Source organism: Schistocerca americana, chromosome 6 (genome assembly GCF_021461395.2).
Source record: "Schistocerca americana isolate TAMUIC-IGC-003095 chromosome 6, iqSchAmer2.1, whole genome shotgun sequence".
Taxonomy (NCBI): domain Eukaryota; kingdom Metazoa; phylum Arthropoda; class Insecta; order Orthoptera; family Acrididae; genus Schistocerca; species Schistocerca americana.
The window spans coordinates 290,508,378-290,525,281 of NC_060124.1; the positions used below are offsets into that span (position 1 = coordinate 290,508,378).

Genomic DNA, 16,904 nt, shown 5'->3' on the forward strand with positions numbered 1-16,904 from the left:
AGAATGCCAAAGATCATGTGTGTTTATGGAGTAACTGATGAAGAGGTGTAGAAATGAATGAAGGGGAAATGAGCTTTATAGCGCAACTACAGAAAAGAAAGGATATGTTGATATGCTTCATCCTGATGGAATGTTTAATTTGGTAATGGGAGGAAGTGCATGTGATAAAAATTGTAGATGCAGACCAAGGCTTGACTACAATAAGCTGGTTCAAGGTTATCAATGTTGCAATAGTTATGCACAAATGAAGAGACTTTTCAAAAGATAGACTAATGTGGAGAGCTGCACCAAAGTAGTCTTCAGACTGAAGACCACAACAATAATATTCAACTCTTTATATTTTACAGAGGTCATTTAGATTGTGATTACAATACTGGAAAACATTATATACCTAGAATTTGTATATAAATGTCTCAAAACAGGCAAGTTATATCATTCATTTAATACATAACTAGTATTAAGAAAAATGCAGTAAATGAAGCAGGCAAAAAGGATTACAAACGTCTCAAAAATGAGATCGTCAGGAAGTGCAAAATGGCTAAGCAGGGATGGCTAGAGGACAAATGTAAGGATGTAGAAGCTTATCTCACTAGGGGTAAGATAGATACTGCCTACAGGAAAATTAAAGAGACGTTTGCAGAAAAGAGAACCACTTGTATGAATATCAAGAGCTCAGATGGAAACCCAGTCCTAAGCAAAGAAGGAAAAGCAGAAAGGTGGAAGGAGTATATAGAGGGTAAGGGAGTAAGACAGGGTTGAAGCCTCTCCCCGAAGTTATTCAATCTGTATATTGAGCAAGCAGTAAAGGAAACAAAAGAAAAATTCGGAGTAAGTATTAAAATCCATGGAGAAGAATTAAAAACTTTGAGGTTTGCTGATGACATTGTAATTCTGTCAGAGACAGCAAAGGATTTGGAAGAGCAGTTGAACGGAATGGACAGTGACTTGAAAGGAGGATATTAGATGAACATCAACAAAAGCAAAATGAGGATAATGGAATGTAGTCGAATTAGTCGGGTGATGCTGAGGGAATTAGATTAGGAAATGAGACACTTAAAGTAACAAAGGAGTTTTGCTATTTGGGGAGCAAAATAACTGATGATGGTCGAAGTAGAGAGGATATAAAATGTAGACTGGCAATGGCAAGGAAAGCGTTTCTGAAGAAGAGAAATTTGTTAACATCGAGTATAGATTTAAGTGTCAGGAAGTCGTTTCTGAAAGTATTTGTATGGAGTGTAACCATGTATGGAAGTGAAACGTGGATGATAAATAGTTTGGACAAGAAGAGAATAGAAGGTTTCAAAATGTGGTGCTACAGAAGAATGCTGAAGATTAGATGGGTAGATCACATAACTAATGAGGAGGTATTGAATAGAATTGGGGAAAAGAGGAGCTTGTGGCACAACTTGACTAGAAGAAGGGATTGGTTGGTAGGACATGTTCTGAGACATCGAGGGATCACCAATTTAGTATTGGAGGGCAGCGTGGAGGGTAAAAATCATAGAGGGAGACCAAGAGGTGAATACACTAAGCAGATTCAGAAGGATGTAGGTTGCAGTAAGTACTGAGGATGAAGAAGCTTGCACAGGATAGAGTAGCATGGAGAGCTGCATCAAACCAGTCTCAGGACTGAAGACCACAAGAACAACAGTATTAAGAATTTACCTCTCTGTCTCAAAAGTCACTTGTATAGCAAACAACAAGACCCTGAATCCAACGGTAACCAGTATCTACCAGTGCATATGTCATCAACATGTAGAACTTACAAATATCAGTCATTGTGAAACTATTAAGGAAAAACATTAAACATATATAACCACTTCAGTAAAGACTGGTTTTCATAGGAATTTTTAAAAGTATGAGTTTTCAATAAATGTGTGAGTTCCACCTTGTCGGACACCTTTATCCAGGAAAACAGTGTGCCTCAGGGTTCCGTCTTGAGTGTTGTCCTCTTTGCTATTGCCACTAACCCTATTATGACCTGTCTCATGCTGGGTGTTTCCGGCTTCCTTTTTGTAGATGAAGATGCGTTCTAGTGCAGTTCTCTACGAACTTGTCTCCTTGAGCAGCATCTTCAGTGATGTCTCGATCGTCTTTACTCATGGAGTATCGACAATGCCTTTCACTTTTCCACTGACAAAACCATTTGCATGAATTTCTGGTGGCACAATTTTCATCCACCGTCTTTACATCTTGGGCCTGTTGCTCTTCTATTCGTTGAAACTACAAAATTCCTGGGATTCATTCTGAATAGAAAACTTTCGTAGTCCTCCTATGTGTCTTACCTGGCGGCCCATTGTACGCAGTCGCTCAATGTCCTACTTCTCCTCAGCTGTACTTCCCGGGGAGCAGATCGAACCATCCTCCTCTGCTTGTAACAGTCCCTTGCCTGTTCGAAATTAGACTTGGGTGTTTCGTTTATGCATCTGCACATCGGTCCCTTTTACACCATCTCAATACTATCCATCATCATGGCATCCCTTTGGCTACTGGTGCCTTTTAAACTAGCCCGGCTTAGAGTCTGTATGCAGAAGCAGAAGCTGCCGAACTACTGCTGTCATACCACCATGTCTTTCTCCTCAGCAGACATGAATGCCGTTTGTCTGCCATGCCTGGCCACAGATCCTATGCCTCCTTCTTCAATGACTCGTTTGATCGCCTGTATAGGTTGCGTCCGTCTCCTCTTTTACCTCCAGGAGTTCGCTTTCGGTTCTTGCTCTGGTAACTTAACTTCAAGCTACCTGTCACTTTCCCAATGAGTGTGAATCCTTCACCACCTTGGTTTCATCTTGCAGCCCATGTTCACCTTGGCCTTCATTCGCTTCCTAAGGACACTACTCCAGGCTCGCTCTAATACCATAAGTTTTATGACCTTCATACAGCACTTTGCGATAGTACCTTTGTGTACACTGATGGCTGTCAGGCTGACTGTGGTGTTGGGTGTGCCTTCATCATTGGCACCAACGATTTTCGCTATCATATTCCAGAACACTGCTCAGTATTTACAGCAAAGCTTTTTGCCCTGTATCAGCCCATGCAATACATCCGGAGACATAGGCTTTTCAATGGCGTCATCTGCTCCTCCTCTCTCAGTGCCCTTTAGAGCATGTGTGTGCTGTACACCATCCATCCCCTGGTGCAATGAGTCCAGGAAAGGTGTCACTTGCTCACTCTTGATGAAGCCAATGTGATGTTTATGTGAGTTCCTGGTCATGTCGGTCTGATGGGAAACGAGACTGCTGCCAAGGATGCAGTCCTCATACCTTGGCCTGCTAGTTGTTCCATTCCCTCTGATGACCTCTGTGTTGTCGTCTGTCAGCAGGTGGTATCACTTTTGCATCTCTCAGTGGCTTGAATGACTTCCTCTTGGCCCTCTCGCCATGAGTAGTTCATGTCAGTTAGGTTGCATATTGAGCACTGTCTTTTTAGCCTCAATTTTGTGCTCATTGCCCTCAACCTTTGATAGTTCGCCATTTCCTGATTGAATGTCCTTTTTTTTAAACAACTTACATTCTTATTTATGTTTGCAGTCTGTGTTATCAGCTGTTTTAGAGAACTTCATGCAGGCTATCAACCACATTTTACTTTTTATCCATTGTCATGATGTCCTCCTCGCCATGTCTGGCGACAGCGACTCTGTCAGTCGTTTAGTCCGTATTGTGGCGGGCTTGGATGTGGCTTGCAAAATCGAGCTTTACTTTGAAGATCCAGTCGCACGAAGTGCAATACAGTTGCCCAGTGAAGTTATACAGACAGATGTAATTAGACTTATCCATTGTAACAATATAATGAAGGACATTTAATCTTTCATTTAGGACCTCCATTTCTCTATGGTGTATTTTTTGGATCTATCTCCAAGTTCCTGTTTTTAGCTGTCTTTCCATCCATTGATTTGTACATGTAGTCGTTTTTAACTCCTTTTTTTTCTTTGTGTTCTACTGTTCTGACACGGTGCATGTGACCTAGTTGTTTTTCATGCCCTAAAACAAAACAAAACAAACAGATCTCAATAGAGGCTAAACTTGGGCATTATAACACAGTGATCAAAACCAAATATCTGTAAACAAGTGAATGTCACAGATTGACAGGAAAGGTTTGATTGATTGAAGTTGAGAAGTTTGAGTGCAAGATTTTTTGGAAAATAATGGGTCTTGAAATGATACCTGGAAACACAGACCACAAGGAAGAGAAGATTTGTGTGAGGAATAATGAAAGGCTAGTGGAGTCAATAAGGCTACTATGACCAGTGTTCTACATACATCTGTTCAAGATGAATGTGACCTGAGTAACAAAGCAGACTCTTAATGCACTGAAGAATGGACCCAAAGTTTCTGGTAAATGGTTCAGGAAGGTACGAAATGATCTAAAGAGCATTTGAGTACAGATTACGTAATCAACAATTTAAAGGGCTTCCATAATAAACAAAACCAGAACACGGGCTGGATGTAGGTGAGAAGGCAAGCAGCCAGAGAAAGAATGTGATGGTTTTGGGCTGCAAAATGTTGCAACCATCAGAGGAGAACATTAGTGACAATAACTTCTTAAAGGATCGCACTGAAACAAAAAACACCTGTTCATTATCACCAGCTGAACTCACTGTGAGGCTTCCTTCCCTATTTTGTGATAATATAAAATGAGCTGTTCTTCTTTTGATGTCTTCCATTAATCCTATCAGGTAACTGATCCTGTACCCTGTAGTAGTACTCCAGAAGAGGAAACACAAGTGTAGTAAATGCATTGTCTTTTTACACAGTCTTTGTAACACCTTCTGCACAGTATTTTCTGTGTGAGGGTTCCACTTTAAGTTGTTCATAATTGTAATCCCTAAGATTACACAGTGTCCCAGGTGGAATGGTCAGTATTCAGGATATTATAGGAATGATCATTCGAAGCAATAAAGTTTAGTAACTTTGGGCTCTAAAATGCATACCTTAAGAGCTATGAGTACTTGTTCATCTTTGATACTAAGAAACATCTCTTCAACTGAACAAGTGCTCATAGCTCTTGAGGTACATATTTTAGAGCTCATGTTTGCTAGACATTTTGGCTATAGTTTGGTCACAATTTGTCAGTGGCCATTCATGCGTACAGACAGCTTAAAAAGCAGCAAAGTGGTTGCAGCTTAGTTTGTAGGTCATAGGACTGCTTTAACAGCTAGCACTGCATTTGATGGGGTGTGTGATGCCTATGACCAGACAGGAGGAGGAGGTTGTGGTGGGAGGATGTATGGGACAGGTCTTGAATCTAGGTCTATTGCAGGGATATGAGCCATGAGGCATGAGGTTGACCTCCACCTCAAAGATGGCTACATCCATACATATACCGAGCAAGGTGGCGCAGTGGTTAGACACTGGACTCGCATTCGGGAGGACGACGGTTCAATCCCGCGTCCGGCCATCCTGATTTAGGTTTTCCGTGATTTCCCTAAATCACTCCAGGCAAATGCCGGGATGGTTCCCCTGAAAGGGCACGGCCGACTTCCCCCCCCTTCCTTCCCTAACCCGATGAGACCGATGACCATGCTGTCTGGTCTCCTTCCCCAAAACAACCAACCAACCAATCCATACATATCAAATTACCAACTGCCTGCAATACCTCCACTTCAACAGCCAGCACTAGAAATCCCTTCCATACAACCTAGCCATCTGTGTCCATCGCATCTTTAGTGATGAGGGGTCCCTCTCTAAATATGTCAAGGGTCTCATTGAGGCATTCACAACCTTGTACAGAAACAGATCTCCTGTGCCTTGTCTCTCCAGTCGCCCTCCACCTCCCAGATTCCCACCATCCAGTCACAAAGGAGCACTCCCCTCGTGACCCAGACAGGGAAAACTGAATCATGTTCTCTGCCAAGTTTTGACTACCTCTCATTGTGCCCTGAAATGGGGAATATCCTATCCACTATGCTTCTCACCCCTCCCACAGTGGTATTCTGCCACACATTGAACTTATGCAATGTCCTTGTCCATCCCTACTCCAGCCCTGCTCCCATCCCCTCCCTTATGGCTCATATCCTTGCAGTAGGCATAGGTGCAAGACCTGTCCCTTACATCCTCTCACCACCTCCTACTCCAGTTGACCATAAGCGTCACCTATCCCATCAAAGGCAAGACTCCCTGTGAAAGTGGTCACATTATCTACAAACTAAGCTGCAACCAGTGTGCTGTTTTCTGTGTGGACATCACAACCAACAAACTGCCTGTTCTCAGGGAGAACTCTCGCTGCAATATATGCTACTTTCCCATAACCCCTCTGGCCTCAACCTTCCCAATTCCCTGTCTTGCCCTCTCACTCCCACCCCCATCTATCCCCTTCCCTGCTCGCTCTCTAGCACTATATAGCCATCTATCCTACCAACCCACCCAGCTGTCTTTCTCCCCTCCTCTGCCCCCCTCCCCCCCCCCTCCTCCTGTAAAACTCCTGACTGCACCTAGCTGTCCAACCCTATCCTCACAATGTCCTTGCATGCTCTTACAAGCAGCACTTTACTGTCCTCCACCCATACCCTGCTATTTCTCACCTCCTCTGCACCAACCAAATCCCTACCCCTATCAGCCACAGATTGCTTCTCCCAACATCTCCTCAATAGGATGAGTAGCAATCAATCTTTTTCTTAATACTGTCATTGTTTCATCCTGGATTTTTCTGTAACACTTTCATGGGAAATCCCAAAGTAGATGACTTCCTGTCAGTTACTACAGACTGACCTTTCTGCAGGAAATCATGACTATAATTGCAGAGCTGAGACAGTGCTCCAGAGGCACTCACAATAGCAGCTGCTGGCGAGGACTGGCACCAAAAGCCATCTGAAAAACTAGAAATATGGAATCAACTTGATACCCTGTCAATAGCATTAATTACTTCATATAAATAAAGAGTCAGTTGTGTTTCAGAAGTGCAATATATTCTGAAACCAAGCTGGTTGTAGTCAATAGATTGTTTTCTTCAAAGTGTTTCATAATGTTGGAACACAGTATATGCCCCAAAATGCTTATCGTCCTCATACCACCAACCTGAATTTAAGGGGGCAGGGGGGGGGGGGGGGTGAGAGGAAAGGAACCAATTATTAATTTATTCCAGTTTTTGAAAATAACTTCTCGCCATACTAACTCACAGGGACTATCTACTCTAGCTCCAGTTTTGCTACAAGTAAAACTACTATTACCTGCAACAATCACACTGCCGTGAACTGAATTTAGTCCATTGTTTCAGCACACCATTAGTTCTTTGGTAAAAACTTTGGCTGAACTTATCTCTGGCTGCAGAAAGCCTTCAGTACGTATTACTAATTTTGCTTCAGTGATTTCTATGAGTTCTTGGAGTTCTGGTTCTTTTCCAACACAGGTACAACAGTTTACAATCATAATACAAATGTTTTATAAGCTCACCCTTATCTTGTGTTCGACTTGCTCCCTTTGAGACTGTACCCCTGCTTTTCTGAAGTCCTTAAACCTGAAAAACTGCCCAGTCTGTTTCACACAGCCATTGCTACCTATGTAGTAACCTCCTATGTATAGTGGACACTTAAACTATTAAGGAAATCCAGACCCCTCTCCATCCTGTAATGCAAATCAAGGAATCTGTAGCGTAGACACTCATGGAACTGCCTAAACCTCCCATTTAACCACTATATTCAGCGCTCTACTGAATATTGGCAGTCGGTCCTGTAAATGATGCTGCAGATGGTGAGATTTAATTTCATCTTGTAAGCAAGACTAGCTGTCTTTATCACTTCAGACAGCTGCAGGAAACCTGAGAAAACCTCTTCTGATCTGAAGCAACACACATTGTTAGTACTGACATGTGCCACCACCTGCAGTTGTGTGCAATTGTACCTTGTATGACATCCAGAAATATCAGTTCCACATCTGGAATAACTCTCCCCAGTATGCACACAGAGTACAAATTGGACATTTTCTCCTCATTATCAACCATATCCCTAAGTGGCTTCATCATGAGCATAACATTAGAGCTCCCAAACACCAATAATCCAACCCTTTTTGAAGTCTCAGACCTTGCAGGCCAAGGAGGAGCTCTTAAAACTTTCAGCTATGGGCATGAGCATGTATACGAAGTGTAGCAGAACTTTAGTGGAATAAGTGACCAGGCTGTTGATAGATGTGTACTTAGTAAAACAGTTTGTGATGTGAGGGACCATCGATGTTACAAAGTCTCTGTAAAGTAACTTTTAAAGCAACAGGACCTACTACACAGCAGATCTGAAACAAAGCATAGGGCTAGTTATAAATACCAAATGGAACAAGACTGGCTGTCAAAAGCTTCTGTGATATCCTGATCGTTGAAAGTTATTTTCATTTTACTCCACTCTAATGGTTTAGTTTCATATTGCAGAATTTTGGTTTTAGTTAGGTTTAGTTTTAATCCGTTTTGATAGAACCAAGAGTCAAGATTTTCTAAATTATTTTTGACGCTTTTTAGAATCCTTTCAGTTGGCTCATTTTCAATGAGAATTGATGTATCATCAGCAAATAAAACAGAAAGGACATCAATAGCAAGTGGTGGGTCATTTATGTGAAAAAGAAAGAGAAAGGGACGTAAAATCATACCATGTGGGACTTCTTGGGAAATTTTTTTCCTATTTGAGAAGTAATTGCTTGAAGTTGAGATTACAATTAGTCTTTGTTTCCTATCTGTGAAGTAAGAGTTGAACCTCTAAAGCTTGTCCCTGATTTTTTTATTTTTTTATTTATTTCATGTTCCGTAGATCCTGGAAGCGAGTGAATTGCAAGGATGTGGAACGTGTCAAATCGTACAGAGTTCAAGCATAACTTGTATAAATACATACAATAAAGATACAATTTAAATAAAATCGATAGACAACAGCACAATCTATAAACAGAAAATTGATTTCATATATATATATATATATATATATATATATATAAAAAAAACAAAGATGAGGTGACTTACCGAACAAAAGCGCTGGCAGGTCGATAGACACACAAACAAACACAAACATACACACAAAATTCAAGCTTTCGCAACAAACTGTTGCCTCATCAGGAAAGAGGGAAGGAGAGGGGAAGACGAAAGGAAGTGGGTTTTAAGGGAGAGGGTAAGGAGTCATTCCAATCCCGGGAGTGGAAAGACTTACCTTAGGGGGAAAAAAGGACAGGTATACACTCGCACACACGCACATATCCATCCACACATACAGACACAAGCAGACATAATATGTCTGCTTGTGTCTGTATGTGTGGATGGATATGTGCGTGTGTGCGAGTGTATACCTGTCCTTTTTTCCCCCTAAGGTAAGTCTTTCCGCTCCCGGGATTGGAATGACTCCTTACCCTCTCCCTTAAAACCCACTTCCTTTCGTCTTCCCCTCTCCTTCCCTCTTTCCTGATGAGGCAACAGTTTGTTGCGAAAGCTTGAATTTTGTGTGTATGTTTGTGTTTGTTTGTGTGTCTATCGACCTGCCAGCGCTTTTGTTCCGTAAGTCACCTCATCTTTGTTTTTTATATATAATTTTTCCCACGTGGAATGTTTCCTTCCATTATATATATATATATATATATATATATATATATATATATATATATATATATATGTGTGTGTGTGTGTGTGTGTGTGTGTGTGTGTCTGATTGTACACACCTGAAATATATCTTACATAAATGCAACAAAAAGATACACTGTAAATAAGATTCCAACTAAACAACAGCACATTCAACTAACAGAAAGTTTTTGTTTCACATGTTAAGGATGAGTAATATATACAGGAATCAAGATAAGTTCACTATTCCAAGGGAAATACAGAAATACCAATAAACCATTTTCATATGCCTATTCAAAACAAAATTAATTACAATTTTAATAAATATTTTTGGAACAGCAATCAAAAGATTTTAAAAAATTTTTCTTTTTAAAATTCAGTCTTGATCACACCACGTATGCTACAAGAACATAGGTGACCAGTTTCGGTCATATCATATGACCACCATCAGACCCATGGCATCCTTCGAAGATGGTAGGTGGAACACTCTTCTCAGCTGCTGTGATGTCAAGTGGTCAACAGTTGACATATTCTTGTAGCATACATGGTGTGATCAATACTGAATTTTAAAAAGAAAAATTCTTTAAAAATTAGTTACACTATTTATACAACAATTGCAAGTTTAGTGATTATATACATATTCTTTCACATATTCATCAATTGTATAAAAAGATTTCACTATCAGGTACTCCTTGAGAGTTTGTTTGAATGGTGGCAATCTATTGTTAAGGCATTTGATGTGCGGTGGGAGAGCATTAAACAGCTTAGTACTGGAGTAGTAAGCTCCTTTTTGAACCATAGTGAGACTTTTTTTGGTCCTTGTGTTATAGTCATGAAATTGGCTGTTAACTTTGTAGATAGAAGGGTTATTACAGACAAATGTCAACAAAAAAAGATATACTGTGAGGCGGTGGTAAGGATCCCCATCTTACGAAACAAGCATCTATAAGAGTGATGGACACCACTCATTCCATGTATCTGTAATTTGTAGAAAAGTGATAATAATAGTCATGATAAAAATAATATTTATTGTCCTTAAAAAAATCAACTCGCCAAGTGGCAGCAGGAGAACAAACATATAAAAGGTATCAAAGTTTGCAAATTCCAGAGCCTGTGGCTCCTTCTTGTGGCACAAGGTTGAAGGTGAAGGAAGAGGGGTGAAGGAAAAGGAGGCAGAGTTTGGTTTCATCCAGTAAGTCTCCCCTGACTTGGGGTTCTGGGCAACTGTTTCCAACTCTAACTCCTTTTCCTAAACCTCATCAGTCCTTTTCCTTCACCTCTCGTCCTTCCCCTTCAAACCTTCTGCCAAAAGAAGGAGTCACTGGCTTTGAAAGCTTGGAAATTTTAATACATTTTATATGTGTGTTCTCCTATCACTGCCTATTTTTTATCTGTCCTATTACATTATATTTTCAAAAATTGATTATTTTCATTTATTTGTCCTTATTAACTTTATAGTGTTGAGCATCACCATTTTTTTGTGTGCATTTACGAGGTATGTCCATCAAGTAAGTTACATTTTGTTATATAAAACAAACGTGTACAGATACAGAAAAAATATTTATTGTACAAAAATCTACAACTGTTAAACTGCTTTTCTACATAGCTTCCGAAATTTTGTAGGCACTTGTCACAGCGTGGCACAAGTTTTTGTATGCCTTCTTCATAGAAGGTTGCTGTCTGTGTATTCAACCATGTGGTAACATGTTCTTTCAGCTCATCATCATAATTGAAGTGTTGACCACCAAGGACAGAGTTTAGGTGTAAGAAGAGATGAAAGTCACTAGGAGCGAGGTCCAGGCTGTACGGAGGATGATCAAATGCGTCCCAGCGAAATTCGCGTGAATTGTTTGGTCACATTCGCCGTGTGAGGTCAGGCATTATTGTGGCAAAAAACACCACCACCTTTTGACAGTAATCTTCGGCACTCCTTCTGTATTGTGGAGCGCAATTTCTTAATGGTCTCACAGTAACCATGTGCATTGATTGTTTGGCCTCGTTCATCAGTAACCACAGTTGAGCATCCACTTCTTTCTTCATCATGCACTTGACCACATCCTTCATTGAACAGTCTGACCCATCTTCTAACCATTGAATCACTCATAGCATTCAGTCTGTAAACCTTCCTGATGGATTTCCTTTGGTTTAACTTTCTTTGCATTTAGAAAACTAACCACAGATCTGATTTCACATGCGGCGGCATTTTCAAGTACGGCTGACATTATAAAGAAGCACTACAAAACACACGTCAGCAGCAGTGATCTGAAAATGGCATACATCTCTTCTCCTGCTACGCATGCTCGGAACTGCGAACATAGCGCTGCTGCAGATAGAAATAGGAACGGAACTTACTTTGTGGATGATCCTCGCACATCGATATCAAGCAGTAAATATAATGAATGTATACAACACATAGCACATTAGTTACTATTATATAAACACTTACCACCGCTAATATATTGCAATGTACAACAATTGTGCTATTGATAATGGGGTTCAGAAATCTTTGAGTTAGTTTAAAAATCTTTTACTTAATTGTTTCATTTTGTCCCTAAAAAGATTTCCACAGAGTTGCTTTATATTATTTGACAACCTATTACAGAATTGTCTTCCAGATGCAAGTGGACTGTGATCTGTAGCTCTTTTATTACTGAAGTAATCAATTTTTTGAAAATATAATATAAGGCATGTCCAGAAAGTAAGTCATTCTACTGCCACTGAAGCTTTGTTGTTGCAGTTCCAGACGTTTGCACTCGTCTCTCTGGTTCATTGTTATTTCCACTGATGCCATTGCAACTGGATTGTGTTGTGTTTACATTTGCTAGTGATTGTTCAAAATACTTAATAAATGAAAAGCACCAGTTTGTTGTTGTTCCACAGTATTACTTTTATTGTTAACGGGTTTTCGGCTTACAAGGTCATCTTCAGACATTTACTGAGTATTATCACCAAAGAAGTTACAATGTTTGCAAACAACATTGGAAGAGAAGTAACATGTCTAGACTGAAGTAGAAACTTACAGTAAGTAACATCTTTGAAAGTGTGGTGGTAATCCAATGAAAAACTAAAAATTGAACTGTACATAAATAACAATGGAGTAGACAGGAAAACCTTTAACACAAAATAGGAATAGCATTCCTACATAACATTTTCTATTAATAAACAAAATTAATGAAATATAATAAAATTAGTACTAGACAAGGCTACATCAGGAGGTATGAAACATGAAGAGTGATACACAAACCAGTTAAAAGAAGAGACAATTATCAATGTAACTACAGAATACGTAAGGGACTTACACAATATCAGTAAGATAAACAGAAATAAATAAATAAATGCAGGAAAATGGAGGCGTTTGAGGGAACCTACAGTCATGCAATCTTTGAGAGTGTGGTGGTACTGCATTTTAACATTAACATTATAATCAAAACAGTGGCTGTGTAACAGTTTGCATTAAATAAATGAACAAAGTAAAATATGAACAAAAGACAACTTCAACAAAACAAAAGAACTTAATGAATACAGGAAAATGGGAATATGTAGGAAGAGACAGTGTGGGAAGTAATGAACAACAGAGATGATTGTATGAAGTTTAGGAGAGGGGAAGTGTTGAGCTGTGTCTGGTCATTTAGGATTAGATCTGGACTGTGAGCAAGATGTTTGTTAATTTCCAGGGCTTCCAGCAGGTTGAGTTTATGGCCTTTGTTTGCTAGGTGAAGTACACGGGACACTGGCTGGTAGTTGTGACCCTCACTCAGTATGTGCTCAGCAAATGCAGAGTCTGAATTCTGCAACCTCCAGGTGTGTTCATGTTCAGCCACCCTAGTTGCTATGTCGCTGCCTGACTGACCAATGTAAAATTTGTCACTATCAGAACAGGTGATTTTGTATACCCTACTGTTGGCTAATAACTGGATCTTGTCTTTGCTATTAAAAACACACTGGGCTGTCATGTTCCTGACATAGTAGGAAAGCCTATACTTGCAGGATTTCAGTGCTTTGGCTACAATCTGTGATAGTACTCCGTAAATGTCTGAAGATGGCCTTGTAAGCCAAAAACCGGTTAACAATAAAAGTAATATTGTGGATCAAAAGCAAACTGATGCTTTTCATTTATTATAATGTTGTTCTACCAAGAACTGTTGGAAGATTCTGTTAACAAATTATTTAAGACAATTTTTGAGCCCATCAGCTGTGAAGTGTGTTCTGTAATATGGTTTATGAATGCAAAGAAAATTAAGCCAACTGAAATTCATTGCCAACTTGTGGAGATTTATGATGCATTGTAATGATCGAAAGAATGGTGAGAAAGTGGTTGAGATAGTTCAGTGATGGACAAACCAACATGATGAAGCATGGATGGGTGGCCTTCTGTTCTCAGTGATGGTTTAGTTGAGAAAGTGAATGAGAAAATTCATGAAAAGATGGTTCACAATAAGAACACTTTGTGATGAATTTACACAAATTTCAAAAACTGTTTAGCGAGGTGGCGCAGTGGTTAGCGCACACTGGACTTGCATTCAGGAGGACGATGGTTCAATCCCGTCTCCGGCCATCCTGATTTAGGTTTTCCGTGATTTCCCTAAATCGCTTCAGGCAAATGCCGGGATGGTTCCTTTGAAAGGGCACGGCCAATTTCCTTCCCCATCCTTCCCTCACCCGATCTTGCGCTCCGTCTCTAATGACCTCGTTGTTGACGGGACGTTAAACACTAATCTCCTCCTCCTCAAAAACTGTTTTGCATGTGGCTGTCACAAATCTCTTAAAATTTCACAAATTGTGTTCCTGTTGTGTTTAGAAAATGCTTATGGATGTCCACAAAATGAAGCAACTTGGCACTGATTTGACATTTCTTACATGATAGAGTGATGAAGGATACAGAATTGTGACTGGTCATGAATCTTGGGTTTGTCATATCACTCGTGAATAGAACCAACAGTCGATGGAGTCGAGGCGCTCGTGATCCTCCAACAGAAATTCAAAACAATGTTGTGAGCACAAAAAATCATGTGCACTCTGTTCTGGGACAGACAGGGCATTCTGCTTGTCAATTCGATACAATACCATGAAACATTGAGAAAATTTCAGCACTCAGTTCAAAACAAAAGGCATGGAATCCTTAGTCAAGGCATTGTGTTGCCGCATGACAACGCACATCCTCATTCTGCTGGTGTCATTCAAAACATTACTCAGCAATTTGGTTGAGAGCAGCCTGATAACCCATCATACAGCGCCAATCTCACATCTTCTAACTACCACTTGTTCTTGGACTTGAGGTGTGATTTTGAAGGGAGGTGCTTTGACAGGGATGATGCAAAAAGTGGCGATCAGAAGTGGCTATCTTCACTGGCAGCATCTTCCTATGAAAAAGGCATAGAAAAGTTGGTTTTGCAAATATCTGAGCAATGGTGACAACTATGTAGAAAAATATTTTAAGAAATGCTCTTTCTTGTAAAAATAAATTTTGGTTTGAAAAAAAAAATCTTTTTATGGATTTTTTTCTAAATTACTTTCCAGACATGCCTTGTCTGGCATACATAGATAAAAAAATCCACTCACTAAGTATCAGCAGGAGAAAACACATGTAAAGGTTAAAGAAACTTGCAAGCTTTTGGGACCAGTGGCTCCTCCTTTTGCAGAAGGCTTGAAGAGGAAGGAAAAGTGATGAAAGAAATGTACAGGCAATGCTTAGGAAATAGAGAGCTTTCGGAAAAGTTGTACAGAATCTTGGGTTAGCAGACATTTCAATACAAGATGAGAGAGGAAGAGTCTTTCCTTTCTGTCTGATAAGTCTCCCCTGGTATGGAGTTCTGGGAAACTTATCCAAACTCTTCCCATTTCTTAAACCTGACTGGTTCTTTTCCTTCATCACTCTCCCTATCCCTTCAACCCTTCTACCAGGAGGAGGAGCCAGTGGCTCCAAAATCTTGCACATTTCTTTACCCTTTGTATGTGTTTTTTGCTCCTGCCATTGCTTGATGAGTAGATGTTTTTATCAATCCAGTTATATTATCTTCTCTGACTGAGTATTAATCATAACTGGTGAATGTCTCTATTCATTACTCTTATTTTTTCATTCTCTTTTACTAATATAATTGTTTTAAGGACATGCAGTGATCACACAGTCAGGAAATTATACTTGATGAAGTAGTCCCTACAGGACTGGTTCACTGAAGCGAACACTTTTGGTGGGCCACAGAATACTCCTGTATTCTTTTTTACCTTTACATGTTGTGGAGCATATCACCTGAGAAAACTCATTGATGGCATTCAGAGTGCTTTTTCCTTGTTGGAATCCAAATGGTGCTTTTTTTATGTCACTTTTATTACAAATTTTTGAATTTGTTTTGTTGCCATATTTCATTTGATTTATTCATCCAGGGATCATCCTACAGTGATATAGGATTTTTTGTTATAACATAATGAAGATAAATAACTCAAAATGTATAAGTATATTTATATGAGGATAGGACAGGTGGATGGTTATGACCATGTTGAAGCAGCCATCCCATCATTTGCCTGAAATGCTTTAGGGAAACGTAAAATCAGAATGGCAAAACAGTGTTGCTTGTGCTCCGTCTAGTCTGCCCAGGAAACTGTCTCCATGCCCATAAACATGCAGCATGCGTGTCTTCATGTCCTCCCCCCCAGTCCACTTGAGAAACAGTATCGGTACCTGCCCACGACAAACAAGATATTGAGCTTAGAGATTGACAAGACACTACTATCTTGCACCATAGATATTGACACTTGATTTTCATGTAAAAGCACTTTAGACAAGACTGACAGAAGAGAGAGAATTCCCATATCTTCTGTGATCGCTTTTTGAACAATAGTTTTATCTCAGCATATTTCAATACATTTGGAAAACATCCCTGCTCAAAGGATTGTTTACATAGCACTCCAAGAATATGGTCCAAGTGAATGGGTAAAGTACCAAATAGGACTAATAGGGATGTTGAACATGTACAAAGAAGCACAAATGGTGACAGGTTTGCTCGACATACAGGAGGGAATCGTGAAAGTGCATAACAACCTAATCTATTAGGTACTTGAATAAAAAAGATACATATCTCATGAAAGCCTATTTACAAAATGTTGAAGAACTAGTATAAGGTATAGAATCTAGGGATATAATGCATGCCCATATGTAAAACTCTTGTAGGGACTATGTAGACAAGATTAGACTAATTACAGGATGCATTGAGGCACTTAGCAGCTGTTCTACATATGCTCTGTATACAATTGGAATGTGAAGAAACCATAATTTGTTATACAATGGGAAATATCCCAATCACAGTAAATTGGAGAGTATGAATTTAGACATAGAGCCATACACTGTTATAAGATGGCATTACACTTCAGGTAGCTCATTATCTGCCTTTACT

At 39.7% G+C, this 16,904-nt stretch overlaps 1 protein-coding gene across 5 annotated transcripts in view; it reads left to right on the forward strand.

Annotated features, from left to right (window-relative positions):
* The window catches only part of LOC124619665 (mannosylglucosyl-3-phosphoglycerate phosphatase), a 219,864-nt gene that overhangs the window by 176,733 nt on the left and 26,227 nt on the right, over positions 1–16,904 (forward strand). The window lies entirely within an intron of this gene.